Below are 16,383 nucleotides of genomic sequence, written 5' to 3' on the forward strand. Positions count from 1 at the left end.
CGCTAAGAATTATCTTTGAGAGTGTGCTACCGAGAACTAGATCAAAATATTTCTTTCTTAAATTGAATTATAAAATTCCAATTCAGTATGTAAAAATGAGTACTTTTTAACGAACATGTTTGATATTATAAATACATAAAAATTTACTGTATTTGTCGAATTTCTTCTTATGTGATTTAATACAAATGCATAATTCGATTTTCGAAGTAAGATTATTTTTATGTTCTACTCAATAACAATGGCAATTTCTATTTAACGCATGGCGTCTGTTGCCAGTCATTTGTGTAAATGCTAATAATTCTGTTTAGAAAATTTTATTTGAATCTGTAATTACTTTAGCTTTACTTCTTTCATCGAAATGGGGGCTTTGTAAATAAGTGCTATTTTCTTAACTAGTAATAGTATTTCGTATTGTTCTGTTACTTAAAATACAAACAGAGGACGAAATACATTAATATGCAATGTACTTGTATAATATATTCCAAATTCTTTATCTCTCTTATTGAAATAATTTATTCTAAATGATAAATTTACTTATTAAAGTTGTTCATTTGTAAAAGCTAAAAGCAGAGATTTTTCAATTGTAGTTCGCTGATCCCTGTGTGTCTGTAAATTAATAATCAGGAGGTTTGAGAATAATTTTTAAAAATACACTTTGATTCTTCGTTTAATTTCATTATGAAGAAAATGAAAGGGGCCTATGAAAAGGGTTACAGCCGAAAACATCGCGGCAAAAACATCGCAGACGAAAATGTCGCGGAGAAAACAACGCAAGGTGAAAACGTCGTGCTACAAAACATCGTGGGAGAAAACATCGCAGTTCTAAAACATCGTGGTACAAAACATCGTCGTCGAAAATAAAGCGGTTCAAAATCATCGCAGTTTAAAAACATCGTCGTTGAAAATATCGTGGTAAAAAATAAAGTATCTACAAATCATCGCATGACGATAACATCGCAGACATGCTTTTTTCAGGCATGCTTTAATAAGTGTAAATGGATATTCCCATAATGATTTGTGAGCGCAAGATGGAAAGAAGGATAATTTTTACTTTCATATTTTTTATTGATTAATAAATTTTTGCTGAGAAAATAAAAAGGAAACTTAAGCATAAAAAATTAATGCAACTTATAGCATTTAATAGAATTTTAAACCGACATAGTTAACTAACAAAGGCCATTAATAAATCATTTTTATAAAGTTTTTACTGGTAATATTTCATGAAAAGTATAATCTATAAGTTACATTTAATTTTCTATGCTTAAGTTTCCTTCTTACGTTTTCAGCAAAAATTTATTAGTTAATAAAATATGTGAAAGTAAAATTTATCCTTCTTTACACCTTGCGCTCACAAATCATTATGGGAATATCCATTTACAATTATTAAAACCTGAAAAAAGCATGTCTGCGATGTTATCGTCATGCGATGATTTGTAGATACTTTATTTTTTACCACGATATTTTCGACGACGATGTTTTTGAACCGCTTTATTTTCTACGACGGTGTTTTGTACCACGATGTTTTAGAACTGCGATGTTTTGTCTTTGCGATGTTTTCTCCCACGATGTTTTGTAGCACGACGTTTTCACCTTGCGTTGTTTTCTCCGCGACGTTTTCGTCCACGATGATTTTGCCGCGATGTTATCGGCGGACACCTATGAAAAGTGCCCGCGATCTGGTAGAGTATAAGAACTACTCTCTGTACAGTTTTACAGTAAAGAAATCATCATAAAGAAGCTAAATATGAGCTCGGCATGACATAAGTAATTATGCAGACGTGATGTACCATAAAAATTTTACACGAGTTTGTTAGTAAATTATAAGAAGTCCTTTTTGTCCTTACTGATATTTAATGCATTGTTACAAATCTACATAAAGTAGCTAATTTTCCATTTCGGTTTTGCTAATGTTGATCATATAGTTCCGATAACGGTGATAAAGAAGTTTTAACTAAGATCTCCTTCATCCTGAATTTAAGTTATCCTTCTGTTAAGTTCATTTTTCAGTTCGAGACATTTGATTTTGTTTCCTTTTCTCGATGTCTACGTCACAAGCACTGCATCTAGCTTCTGCACTATTGCATGTCATAAATCTTCATCAGTTTGACATCCTTCGTACTTCAAACCTTCTCATTCTACTGAACAAAAAGTTTCGGCTTCATTTTATTTGTTTGTTTTCCGTGCATTTTTAAAGTTTTCTCCTCCAGTTCAGCTCTTGACCAGAACTCAACTATAAGCGTTTATAATCGGATTGGCAGAGATTTCTCACCTCAAATTAGTGACCAACCAATTAAAACGCTATTTTCATCTCACCGCAAGGAAAATTCATTTCAGCTATCTTGATTCGGTAGTTATAAAACTACAGAAAAATTTTCTCGTGTTACGCTGTTTTCTGTTGCTTTGTTGGTTTCTTTAGCGTTTAGTGTCGTTAACATGTTATTTTGTAACATTTTTTAATTATACTCTTATCTTCTTTTGATATTCGGGTGTTTAGAAAGTTTGAAATTTATGTGTCAAGTAGTACCTATCGTTTGGAGGAAATAATCAACAATATTTTCAAATACTTTAAAAAAAACCTTCCGAAGAAAAATTATAACTTTATCTGTATAAATAAACTGCATATTTAAATTTAAAAATTAGTCATTCCGTTTTAGTTTTCTAAATTAAGTCAACATATGAGTTAAATAATTTTTCTATAATAAATATATCTTTCTAAGAATATTAAATAAAGCTTCTTCGTCGTATCACAGGGGGAAAAAACAACTTTCGTTTCGCTCCATCATAAGAATTAAGTACTTCTTTCATTCTGTTTATTGATTAGTTATGAAGTCAACTGCAAATTTCCTCATTAAGTATCATCAATATTTTTATTACTATTATTATCGTGTTCTGGTCATGTTAATTTATAATATTTATTCTCTACTATTACACTGTTTTACCACTCGAGTTCTCAGAAAACATTTCTATGCCACCCTATACCTACAGTTTGGAGGAAATAGTCAACGATAGCTTCAAATATGTTAAACAGCATTTTATAGCTGTATTTTAAAGAAAAAAATCTGACTTTACCTCTAAAAACAAGTCTAGTACTTAAATTTAAATATTGAAATTTTAACTTGAAAATTCTATTATATCTTTGCATAAATAAAGCTTTCTACATTGGTAATTTTTCTTGATTTGAAATTAACTATACTGTCTGAAGTCTCTCATTGAAATCTTTTATTTATCTTGTATACGTCGGCTAGCCTTCAGCCACCAAGAACTGATCATACGTTTTTCGGCCGAAAGGTAACGCTTTTAAAAGAGAGAATGTCTTCTTTCTCTCCTCCCTTTCAATGCTTAAAATATAGGCTTGACTCTGGAAACGAAAAATAAAATAGGTCGCACTTATTTTTATAAAAGTAAAACTTCAAATCTGAACCAGGATTTTCTTCGTACAACGATATGTATCAAAACCCGTGATGTCTCTGAGAATATGAAATTAGTATTTTTTATTTCGAGTATGCGAATATTTGGTTTAATGCCTTCGAAATGTTTTCTCCTGCAAATATAGCATTTAAAAGGGCGTAGAGATTTAATCAAAAAGATAAAAATATACGCTTTTCATACATGTTCATATGAAAAAAAAAAAATTATTCTGGAAGAAATTATCTAAATTTTATCAAAATTCATATGTGGTATGTATACATGAATAAGACGAATCATTTTGACTCCAGAATGGTTAGATAAAAAAAAAAGTATCTAAGTAAAAAGCTCTAGAAGGAAAAAAAAAAAAAAAAATCAGCATACTATATTACTAGCTCTGATTCAAGCCTCTAATACTTCTGATTCCAGATTCAAGCGGTTCTCCCGTTGAATATATGCATACATTTCATATCAGACTTATTGAACAACTTCGCTGTTACGTTTAGTAGGTTTTTCTATCCTAAAAATAATAACATGCATTGCTAAATTTTTCTGAAGGGCATCATTTCAAAATTGATCCCTGCCATAAATATTACACTTCAAAAATTCACATGCCCTGCTTTTGTTTTCAGTAAAAATTTACTAGTTAGGAAATGGTTAATATTTATGTTTATTTTTATGCAAATTACTAGTATATAAGGTACTTTCTCCCTCTTTTCCGTATGCGTTCGTGGTAAAATGGAAGCACACTCGGCGCGTATACGAGAGGTCCAGGTTCGAGTCCTGGCGAGGGTTTGGCTCATTTTTCATGTACTCCTGTTTCAAAATAAACTAATGACTCTACAATGGCGCCCGAACTAAAAGGTGGTGGACGATAATTCTTCATATCAGAATTTGGCGACTGGTTCCCGTAATCACCAGTCGCCCTTTAAAAAGGAGAGAATATAAGGTACTTTCTCTCTCCTTTACTCATGCCTTTGTGGTGTAACGGTGGCACACTCGGCGCGTATTCGAGAGTTCCAGGTTCGAGTTTTCACCTCTCCTGCTTCGCACTGTTATAGAAATTGTTTTTTTTAAAGTTAGAAATGGATCTTTATAAGGGTGCGCGCACCTTTAAGCCGAAGCATCCCATGAAAGTTTCTATCTTCAAGTTACGGCATATCGTTATAAGTGTGCCACTGTTCAGCGACTTACTGTTCTTCAGCGACACTGTTCAGCGACCGTTCAGCCGCTGGTGGGCCTCTGCTTCCATAAGGTAAGAAGAAGGTTGTAGAGACATTAAACGTATTTGGAAGCAGGCAAGATGAAAAATTAGCAACGCCTTCGCCGGTAATCGAACCGCGGACCTCTGGAATACGCCCCCAGCATGCAGACCACCGCACCAGGAAGGCGAGAGAAATACCTTATTCCCCCTTTTAAAGGGTGACTGGGGTTTTTAGGGACCCAATTGCCAAATCCTGGGTGTGGAAAATCATCATCCACCACCCTTTTTAGTTCGGGAGCCAGTGTAGAGACATTAGGTATTTTTAGAAGCAGGCAAGGTGAAAAATTAGCAACGCCTTCGCCGGGAATCGAACCGCAGACCTCTGGAATACTCACCCAGCGTGCAGACCACCACACCACGAAGGCATGCCATGAAGGCGGGAGAAATACCTTATAAAGTAAAATCAAGAATGCTGGTTCGAAAATAATTTTTAACTTCGCATATATCTCTTGGATGAGTTTTAAATTTCAAAACTTAGCGTACTCTTGTGTTTTGATTAACACTTTGTATGATACAGCTTTACATAAAAAAAAATTCATTTTTATTTTTATTTATATTTATATGTTTTTTTTAATCAATTCAATCTGGATCATGCCGATTAATTGCCAGTGCACATATAGCTATCAATCCCCAGATGACCTCTTGATCATAATTCATTTAAAAATTTCATTGAACTCTACCGAGTCAGTACCGACCCTGTTGGTTGGTTACCCTTGATGTAGATAAATAATCAGAAATCACAACCATTGAAATTTTATGTATAATATCACATGAAAATTATTATTTTATATGGAAAATATATGAACTAATGTAAAATAGAATAATATTAATAGTAGAAGGCGTGTGCTACATGTGTATAAAGCATGGGAGTATAAAGAAGCAAATGAACTGAAACTATTTTTGTAAAGCACATTGCAGAAAGGTGTTAGAGCAAAACTTTAAAAATTAATTGAGACAAAACCTATCTGAATATTTGACAAATTTTTATTATTGAGGTATCCATTTTCCTAAGCTAAATGCGTATTTACTGTAAATAGGTAAGCTAACTATATTTTTACATTTGTCATATTTTTTCGTTAAACAGATGATGCAAATCTCTGTAAATAAAAAGAATTTTATTTATGTAAAATAAAATAGATATATTTTAAAGTATTATGCAACAAGGTTATTTATATTTATGTAGACAGATAATTCTATTTTCTTTAAGATAAAATAAAAAGCAAAGTAATTTTTACATAAATCGGCCTTAAAACTTCACGCATAATTTCTTTGCAATTTTTACCATAAGATTTGTGGAAGCAAATTGCATATTTTATTTTATGCAACTGAAACAAAAGTAACATACAGTTTTTCATTAATGCTAAATAACAAATTAATAAAATAAATTAGAGATTTGTATCTTCAAATAATAATGTTTAGCCTATGTCATCTACATAACGACATTCGTAAAGGTCTGCTTGTAGTAAAATTTGGCGATTGCTTTCCTTAGCCTACAGCCCGTGATTAGTATTTCTGAGCACATAAATAAACATCGGAATTGAACATCACTTAAACATGCCATCCCCATAGATAATAAACTATACGGGAATACGGATGACTGCTTTGATGCGATGTTTCACTGTATCTACTTCCAGCGCTTAGGCTCCCTGCTTCAGAGTATTGCGATTTGGGCATCCGTTTAAAGAACACATACAGTGGATGGACAAAAATATGGAAACACCTTGTGAAATGCATGTTTGAAAAGAAAGATTGATTTTAATGAAATATGTAGGTGGCGCTGGCGTTTTTAATTACTGACGCCACCTATACAACTTCGTAAATGTGCTAAACAGTTCAGTTGCTGTCGGAGTACTGTTATGTGAGGTTGTCATTGCATTATGTCAGAGTTAACAGACTTCGAACGTGGGCAAATTGTTGGAGCACGTATGGTAGGTGCTTCCGTAAGCAAGGTAGCCGAGGTGTTTAGTGTTTCAAGAGGTACTGTATCGAAGATTTATTCCGCATATTTGAAAAGCGGAAAAACATCATCTGCTAAATCACAGCGCGGACGAAAGTGTGTCCTGAGTGATCGTGACAGACGATCATTAAGGGCAATTGTGACGAAAAATAAGAAGACCACAGCTACAAAAGTTACTGCTGAAATGAATGTTGTGTTACCGAACCCTGTGAGTACCAAAACAATTAGAAGGGAGCTTCATAAACAGAGAATTGCTGGCCGTGCTGCAATTGAGAAGCCACTCATCAGTGATGCTAATGCCCGTAACAGGAAAAGGTGGTGTTTAAGTCATAAAGCCTGGACTATAGAGCAGTGGAAGCGAGTAATATGGTCTGACGATTCTTCTTTCACATTGTTTCCCACTTCTGGCCGAGTTTACGTCTGGAGAACGCCATCTCAAGCCTATAATACAGACTGCTTGTTGCCAAGAGTGAAACATGGCGCGGGTTCTGTTATGGTTTGGGCAGCCATATCGTGGTTCTCTGCTAGCCCCATGATAACTGTGTCAGGGCACATAATTCATTTAAAAATTCATTCCAAGACTTATGTGAACATTTTGGCCGATCAAGTTCACCCCATGGCACAAACTTTGTTCCCCGATGGTGATGGTGTCTTTCAAGACGACAAAGCCCCTGTTCACACAGCTCACATTGTCCAGGACTGGTTTTCTGAGCACGAGGATGAGTTGTCCCATCTCGCCTGGCCACCACAGTCACCAGTCCTGAATATTATCGAACCTTTGTGGTCTACATTGGAACGGAAAGTGCGTTCTCGTTATCCACCCCCGACATCGTTATCTGAACTTGTCACCGTTTTGCAGGAAGAATGGTATAAAATTCCCTTGGCAAACATACAGGAACTGTATTTATCCATTTTGGATGCCAACGGGTTTCCTACACCATATTAAGCAAAGAAACATGTTTTTTTAAAGGTGTTTCCATATTTTTGTCCAACCCCTGTAAAACAATCATGCAATCTCTGTCGTAAAGGCCCTTGGCGGAATATTACGGCAGCGATATCTATCGAATAATACTCAGTAATACTCAGCAGCCAATATCTCAGAAAAAATGCCGACTTTCATTGACCTTCAAGCCATTTCATAAGGTGAAGAATGCGCAAATTAATGTAAGTCTAGAAAAACTTCCATTATGAAACTTGATACACTGAATAGACGCTGAAACAATTCTCAGGCAGGCCTCCTGCTAGGAGAGATTATCATAATTCCGATTGAATAGATGTTCTGTTCCATTTCGAAATTTTGTGCCGTCTCAAATTTAATTTACAAATTGGTCTGAATTAGAGATTTCCATTGAGCAAAATTTTGCAACGAAGAATCGTTGCGTAAAATCTGCCTAAACCAGGGACCCCCAACCTTTTTGTCCCTAAGAGGACTTTCAAGAATATCTGTTGATTGCCGGCATCATTTTCTTTTTCAAGGTGAATTTATAGTAGGACAGAGTTAATTACATGCACAGGAAAAAGAGATCGGTCGCATTTCGCTGTGTGGCGGCATCTATGTTGGACGCAATTTCTATTTAATTAAAAATGAGAAAATTTTCGCGTAAAACTTTATTGAAAACTAAAACATTTTTATTGGGATCGCACAGCCGCGGGCACACGTTAAACGATTGGCGGGCGCCATGGTGCCCGCGGGCATAGGGTTGTGAACCCTTGCTCTAAACTATAAATTTTCACTGAACGAATTTCGCAATGAATGTGTAAAAACTAAGTCCACAACTTATGTGCAGCGCAAAAGCTCACATTCAATTTATCACACTGAATTTGTATGTTTTTGGTGTGCTTCAGCCGGCTGATGGCATTCCATCGCAGTTGATTTGTTAAATAAGTTGTTCTCTTATATGTGTTCTTGAGGTGTAAGTGATTTGAACAGTTAGCTATGAATTTGAAGATCCTTGGTTCGAATCTTGACGAGTTGATTTTTCACTTTTTCTGAACCCCAAAATCAAATAATTTCTACATCCTGAACTAAAACTGTGATGGATCATAACTCATCACAGCTTGGATTTGGTGGATTGGATCTTGTGTCTTATCCCAGCCACCTTTTAAATGGCGAAGAATGTAACAAATATTCGAACTCACTCGGGCGTACTCATGAGATGTACGTGGTTTTGTATACCCAACTAGCAGTTGGAAGATCCGTGCCTCGAATCCACGCGAAGACGTAATTATTTTTTCACGTTTCCTGCACCTGCTTAGGTTAATTATATTTATATCTTAATAAGATATAATGATTATATTTATGAAGAGTCTATTTCGAATTTTTTAAAATTTATACCTCCTATACTCGCACGAAAGTAAGTTATACTGCTGTCCCATTATTGGGTACTACTCTAGCACAATTTTCGTACTAGAATAGCATGACACGCGGTTATTGCATAGATTACCAAGTTGCTTGTTATAGTGTTTTTAAACGAATAGTGACTTTTCTGACTATGCTGTAATCCATCGAGACCAGTGTATGCCCCTTGGGTGAAAAGAAATTTTACTGTTAATTCGTTGGTCGCATTACCTGTGTAACAATGCCAGTCTGGATCTATCCCTGATGGTGTTTTTGTATCTCTGTATTGTAAGAATTAAAATTGTTAAATATTTCTGAATTTTATTGATTCCTCATCATTAAGTTTTATTTTAAAACCTGTATGAAATTTATGAGATCGTAAATTGTTGCATTAAAGGAATTAAGACACTTGAAAAGAATAAGATTAGAACAGTAGATTGAGGGTTTATTTTTATTATATATATATATATATACAGATAAAAAGACCATTGCGTGAAACCAGTGATTCGTTTCTGAAACTTGAATACTATTGGTTGAGATAAATAGCGAGAAATGTAAGACAGATAAGGATGTTCTACTTCGTTTCCATGAAAGAACGTTTTAGTTCCGCATTATATTGATTGCGTGACTCTAAAGACGCTTTTGTTGATGCCGTTAGCTGTTTTGCATTGTCAGTTTTTTAATATTAGCAAACGATCATATATAATTATTGTTATCGAAAGAATTTATCTATATATAATATATATAACTACATCTATATGTAAGATAAAAAATGTAAATATAAATTAGAATTTAAATTAGAAATAGTTCTGAAGTTTTAATTTTAATTTGGGTACGTGCCCTCTGTATTCTAAATATAGTAATAACTTTGAACCAACTAATTTTATTTTATTCTGCATCCATATGAAACGCCGTTCTTGATCTGTTGAATATCCAGAAGTGAAAAAACATCGATGCTTCGAATATTAATCCACTATGGTGTTTATATTAAAAAGTGATTTGATGAGTGTTTTCCAAGATACAGTGTACGAACGTTCCAAATCATTTCAACTACAGAATATCAGCACATATGAAGGTCGTTAATCTCTGTTATGTGCTTCAAGTTTGTTTGTAATAAATTATTTTCACTTCCTTTCTTGGTCCTTGATATTATGTTCGTCATTCGAAAAACTTAAATAGTGCTTTAGATTTGAAAATTTTACATTAATTGTTTATTAATAAAGTAAGGCTCGAATCAGTGCAGCCAGAATTGTTATCATACAGAAACTGCTAATCATTATTATTATTTTGAAGTATTAAATATGTAACATGTTTTTTATCATACTGGATTTTAAAAAATTACACTATTTTATGAAAATAATTAAAATTTTATGGTGTCGAAAAATTTAATTTTTCTGTCGAAAAATTTAATTTTTCGTAATTATATGTAATAAAATTAAGAAAGGAATTTAAAGATTTGTAATTATTTTATTAAGGAAAGGTTGTTAAAAAATACTGTTGTAATAATTAGAAATGAAATTATTGTTTTAAATTTTGGATTTTAAGGATTTTGAATTATTTTAAGATAGAGGTATGAATAGGTATGAATGATAGAGGTAAAGAATGAAGTAATTTTAAATTATTAGTATAGAAAATTGAATATAAAATTGTGTTTTCGGTATAACGTAGAAAATATTTAATATTTGATGATAATGAATATTGTTATAATGAATATAGAAAAACAAAAAAAAGTTAGGAATGGAATTGATTATGAGTAATGTAATTAAATGTAAAATAAAAGTAGTTTGGATTATGGTAAATAATGATAAAATTTATAAATAACTATATGTAAGGTAGAGTATGTTGAGCGAGTACTATTCCTTTTATCCTCCTCATACGATATAAACTTTAAAGGTATCCTCATGAAAAAATACAATTTTTGTAATATAGACCTAGCTGGACTGCTTCTTGCTGCTTTCCTTTCTTGCGCAAAACAGTATAAAATATCTGATGTGGACACTACATGATTTTCTTGTACGACTTGTAAAATTATACATGTTTTTTGCAACATTTCATTTAAACTTACGTCCTCGTATTTCATTGGAGATATATTTCTCATTTAATCAATCCAATCACTTCGCTGTAAGGCAGAAATACATAAAAAACAAACATCTCCATTAATAATTGTAAAACACAGAAAAACTTAAAACACCAAATGCAGCTAAAAACAGCTTATCAAAAACAATTTTTACAATTAAAATTAGGGTTTCAACACAAAAACAAGCAATTCAGCCCGCGCGCAAGAAAACAAAATTTTTGATGCATATAATTGAAAGTTAAATTCTGATCCCACTGGGGAAAAGACAAAAGTTGGTGCACCAACTGACTTAATTCACTATTCTGCTAAGTTTCAAATGTAAACAACTGTCGGCCTCGTTAGACCTAGCGCCACTGAAACCTTTAAATTGTTCATAATCCTACAACTGTTGCATGCAAATTAACTATAGGCATAAAAACGTTAACCGGAACATAACAATGTAATTCAATCACTTTTAAATTTAAAAACATGCACAATTACCATCGTATGAGAATAAAAAAACTGAGAAATTTTGACGCCAAAGAAGTAAATTCGGAAAGAAAAATGTTGGAAGTCATATAGATGCAATAAGACGCACTTGTAGCAGATTTAACTCATATTTTTTTACTGTAGTTAAACATTTTGCACATTCACTAAGCACATTAATCGTGCCTGCTTCAGAACAGTTACATTTTTCAATATTGTTGCGATAGGAAGAAAGCATCAAGCATCATCTTTGCGAGAACAGAGGTAGAAGCAAAGAGCGCAGTTATCCAGTATGGCAGCTTATTAAGAGTGAGTTTCGGTTTCATTTCCAAAGCAGCGAACGAAGTAGAAGAAGAAGGTGCAACAGCAAAGCGCTAGATAGATATATAGAAAGTTATTTCTTTAATCTGATTGACTGGAGCTGTCGTACTGCAGCCTGACTACGTAAGAGACATGAAACGTATTAATTTCCAGATGACTCACTTTAGATTCAGATCTTAGTAATTTTAAGACTGGAAGGGGACGTGACCAAATTAAAAACAGGAATCAAAACGACTATTGCTGAAGCTAGTAATTTTGTTAGTAATTTACTTTCATATTTTATATCTTACATATTCTCCCACTTCAAGTAGAAAAAGGCTTCGTGAAAGAAAAAAGCCTTTTTAGGAAAAAACATTAAAGCGGTTAGCAAAGGGGGAGAAATTCTATACAAGATATATGAGAAAGCAAATGAATTGCTTCCTGAATTGAAACGAATTGAAAAGACCTGTAAGTTTCACTATGCCCCATTATTTGGTTCATGGACTTTCTCATATCTGAATATATAAAAACTGATAAAAAGGTAATTTCAAAATATTAGAACAAAATATGATATAATGTATAAATTAAATTTAGAATACAATTTGTAAGTCTCTAAAATATAAATTTGTAAATTTCTTGAAATGCTTTCTTCAGATAGTATAAAAGTTCTCCTGAATTGGAAGTATTAATGCTTCCACAAAATAATTAAAAATGTTCAGAGTTCCTGAAATATGGCTTGAAGATCACAGCATCAAGTTTACAGTCTTTTTAAAGTTTTTCGTAAAAACTAAATCTTGTATTCGGTATAAAATCAAAATATTGTTATTAAATATTCACGAAATTCTGTAAATACTTATGTACTCTGTAAAAAAACAGATTTCTTATTATAAGATCAGCGTAATAATAGTTGGTGTTGTTACTTATGCTCACTTGTCTGACAGTAACATCAGCTCAATCCCACGAAATTCCTAGTGATAAGAAGCGCAAGATACTCCTGCCGTTGGCAACAGCCTTCAGCACCTTACAGATGACAGTGCGATTTAGCTCAATCCATCCCTAATTTTGATACATTTACAAAGATCCATGCCTTCTCCGGGCCCTTCAGCAAGGCAGTCAGCGACGCTAACCGTTATACCGGATGGGCGGCATATAATAATTAATACACAGAAACGAACAAAATACAATAAAATATAATAATAACTCTGATGAAAGATGGATAGGTCCTCTACAAGCGAATCAGCTTAATTACTTGCTAATGGGATGCTTTAAATACAACCTCACATAGAAACCTTTGTTTAATACAACCTCACATAAAAACCTTTGTTTCTTATGCAAGGTAACTGGCTTTTAGCATTGAAAGAAATATATCAAAGTTTATTTGTAGCCATAAAATTCACATTACGTAACTGACATAAAAATAAAATTTTCGTGGTTTTCAGCATGTGTAACGTGTACACGAGTTAGAGTCTCTTAAAAAGTCCTCCACGAAGGCATGCCTTGCCTTTGCAGATAGCCCTTGAAGCCCTCGAGGCCGTAATTAAATAAAACAAATCAACCCTGCTTTGCTTCATGCTAGCGAATGTGCTTCGCATCGCTTGGTTTGGTTTCATCATTGTTAAGATATAAATTACTGTTATACAAAAATTGTAGGGAGCATCACTCGCCCAAGAATGATGTGGATTTTCGTCAAAGCTGTCTCCCTTATTTCTTTTTGTGAATCAACGCGTTGGGGGTCTGTCGAAGTAACTATGACGCAGCTAAGTATCTCCTCGTTTAACGGCTGTCTTCTAGATCTATGCGGCGATCTTCTAATTTATCTAGTTTCCTATTCAAAATTATCACATGTCTATAATGCATTTAATAAAGAAGTTTTTTTCCCAAGGGCATAAGTTTATTAAGGATAAACTATGAATCGATGTGATTGATGCTTGTGATGTAACTGAAATTTCGAAATAAATTGTGTGAGTTCGTTGTAATTATTTTAAGAATTTAGCAACGTATTATGGAAGCACATCATTTATACGAAATAATTAGAATGGACTTGTTTCGGATAACATTTTTTTTTCCTAATAATTCGTAGAAACGTTTTTTCGTAGGTAAATCTAAAATATTTTGAAACGAAAATGTAGGTCACAGCACATTAATTTATCTAAAATGCAATATCTTTACATGCACATATTATTTAAAGTATTGAGGATCTTCGTTTATTTTCTGGTTTTGTTTCGACTACGAATGTAACATTTACTGAATCTCGATCTATTAGGATATTAGTTTTCAATAATAATTGCTAGGATTTATTCATAGATTTGACTATTTTTGCAAAAATCCTCTTTTTGAGTATATTTTGTATTAAAACAAAATTCCTTTTAAAATTTTATTTTCATTTAAATTACAAAAAGAAAAAGATGTTAACAATTTTCGTTTCCTATGATTCAGTACGGGAGTGAGGTAAAATTTTTAAGTAAATGCTTAAGTTTATTAGAAAATTTTAGTTTTTATAGTTAATACAATCATTATTGTAATATTCGTAGTTAACTTATCTGTAATAGTTTGCTTATATAGATGTAGAGATGTAATGTGTTCTTATCTTATCGAAAGTAAAATTGTTATTCTCTTGTTTTATCAAACTCATATCTGCTCAACCTATTTAATATTCCATTTATTTAAAGATATGACTCGATAATTTAATGGACATTATACTTTGTTAAGTCAAGTCCAAATACTTATACGATAAGCAAAAGAGCATTAGCGTTTATTTAGCGGAAGTAGATTTAGAACTTTGTAGGTATGAGATAATAACTATCTGATTAATATCATGCATTTTTAATTCCAATTTGGGACTTCGTTTCTACAAACAGTGTTTCATAATGTGATAAGTGGTGGTTTAAAACATTTTCTTTTATTAATTCATAGTTACTAGGGGCTTAGTTTTGTTAAATCATATCTCTGAAAGTGTTGACTGAAAGTTCATTTTGAATGCTTGAATACTTACTTACTTTGACGTTATTTTTGAATCATTCATGAAAAGCAGAAATCTGGAAATAATGTTAATTTTTTCGACTTGAGCAATTTTAAGATGATTTTATTTAACTTGGTTTATGCATGTATTTGTCTCAGATTTTGAAATTAATTTTTGGTCTCCTTTTCTACCTATCCGATTTACTTGAATTTTTTCTTATAAACGTATTTGTGCTGACAATAATATATTCCGCACTAATGTTTTGAAAATTCGATTTAAATATTTTTTCTGTTTAATACTGAATTTTTTTCACAGCGCTTATTTAATGGTGAGACTAATTATCACAAAATTGTAATTTTTTTACATCATCGAAGAGATCAAAATATAATCTTCCAGATAAAGGATTTTCAGAATTTGTAACGCAATGCAGAAAATTTTGGTGGCTTTTTTTTTTTTTTTTTTTTTCGAGTTACTAGATTTTTGTTAACTATCGTGCGGTTGATAGAAATTATCTAATTTTAAATCAGAAGTTTTAATACTTCATTATTTATAGACCCGTGGTTGAATATTCATAGGTCATGATTCAATATTCACAACCTCCTTCAATATTCATAGTCCATAATTCAATATTCATAGCCCCCTTCAATATTTATAGGCCCATAATTTAAGGGATGACGGTATCTGATTTCTAAATCAAATAGAAATTTAAAATGGGTGTAATGTTATGATAGATTGGGAAAAATATTTTTTCTTATTAGATGCATAGTTGCAACACAACCTGGATTATTCAATCATTGACTGTCTGCGCAATCGATTATTTGAGCTCTAATACTTGTTGAATCAGTATCGTGAAGACTAAAAAATATGGAAGCAAAATGCTAGTGCAATGATTGAACTTCATCAGCAAGATTTAGAACTGCTATTAAGGAACTTAATTTTGCTTTTATATTTAGGAATTTCGCAAAGTCCTAGAAATAAAACTTAGAAGCAGAGTAAATTTACATTAACTAAGCAGTTATCTATGATTGCTCAAAAGAAAACAGAAAAGAACTCATTAATATTACGTTATAGATAAATAAGGGGTTGCTTTCTCATAATGCTAGAAGTGGAAGAAAGAATAAACTTAAAATTCTTTAGCTGTATAAAAACGTTTTCAGAAATTCTTTTCTGGCTTCGCAGCGATTACTTTTCAGATCTTTCCGCTGCGTTCGTAGATACAAATTCAAAACACTATTGAAAGATGATTTAAAGCAGCTTATCGTTCTGCCTGAGATCCTACTAATTTTATTTAGTAGATCGTTCGTAGATACAAATTCAAAACACTATTGAAAGATGATTTAAAGCAGCTTATCGTTCTGCCTGAGATCCTACTAATTTTATTTAGTAGATCGTCCGTAGATACAAATTCAAAACACTATTGAAAGATGATTTAAAGCAGCTTATCGTTCTGCCTGAGATCCTACTAATTTTATTTAGTAGATCGTTCGTAGATACAAATTCAAAACACTATTGAAAGATGATTTAAAGCAGCTTATCGTTCTGCCTGAGATCCTACTAATTTTATTTAGTAGATCGTTCGTAGATACAAATTCAAAACACTATTGAGAGATGATTTAAA

The 16,383-nt window shown here is 32.6% G+C and overlaps 1 protein-coding gene across 3 annotated transcripts in view; it reads left to right on the forward strand.

The window, feature by feature from the left end:
* The window catches only part of Sap-r (prosaposin), a 213,936-nt gene that overhangs the window by 37,580 nt on the left and 159,973 nt on the right, over window positions 1–16,383 (forward strand). The gene's annotated exons all lie outside the window — the stretch shown is intronic.

Source organism: Stegodyphus dumicola, chromosome 1, assembly GCF_044657685.1.
Source record: "Stegodyphus dumicola isolate Sdum_Otavi_A_Nest chromosome 1, ASM4465768v1".
Classification (NCBI taxonomy): Eukaryota; Metazoa; Arthropoda; class Arachnida; order Araneae; family Eresidae; genus Stegodyphus; species Stegodyphus dumicola.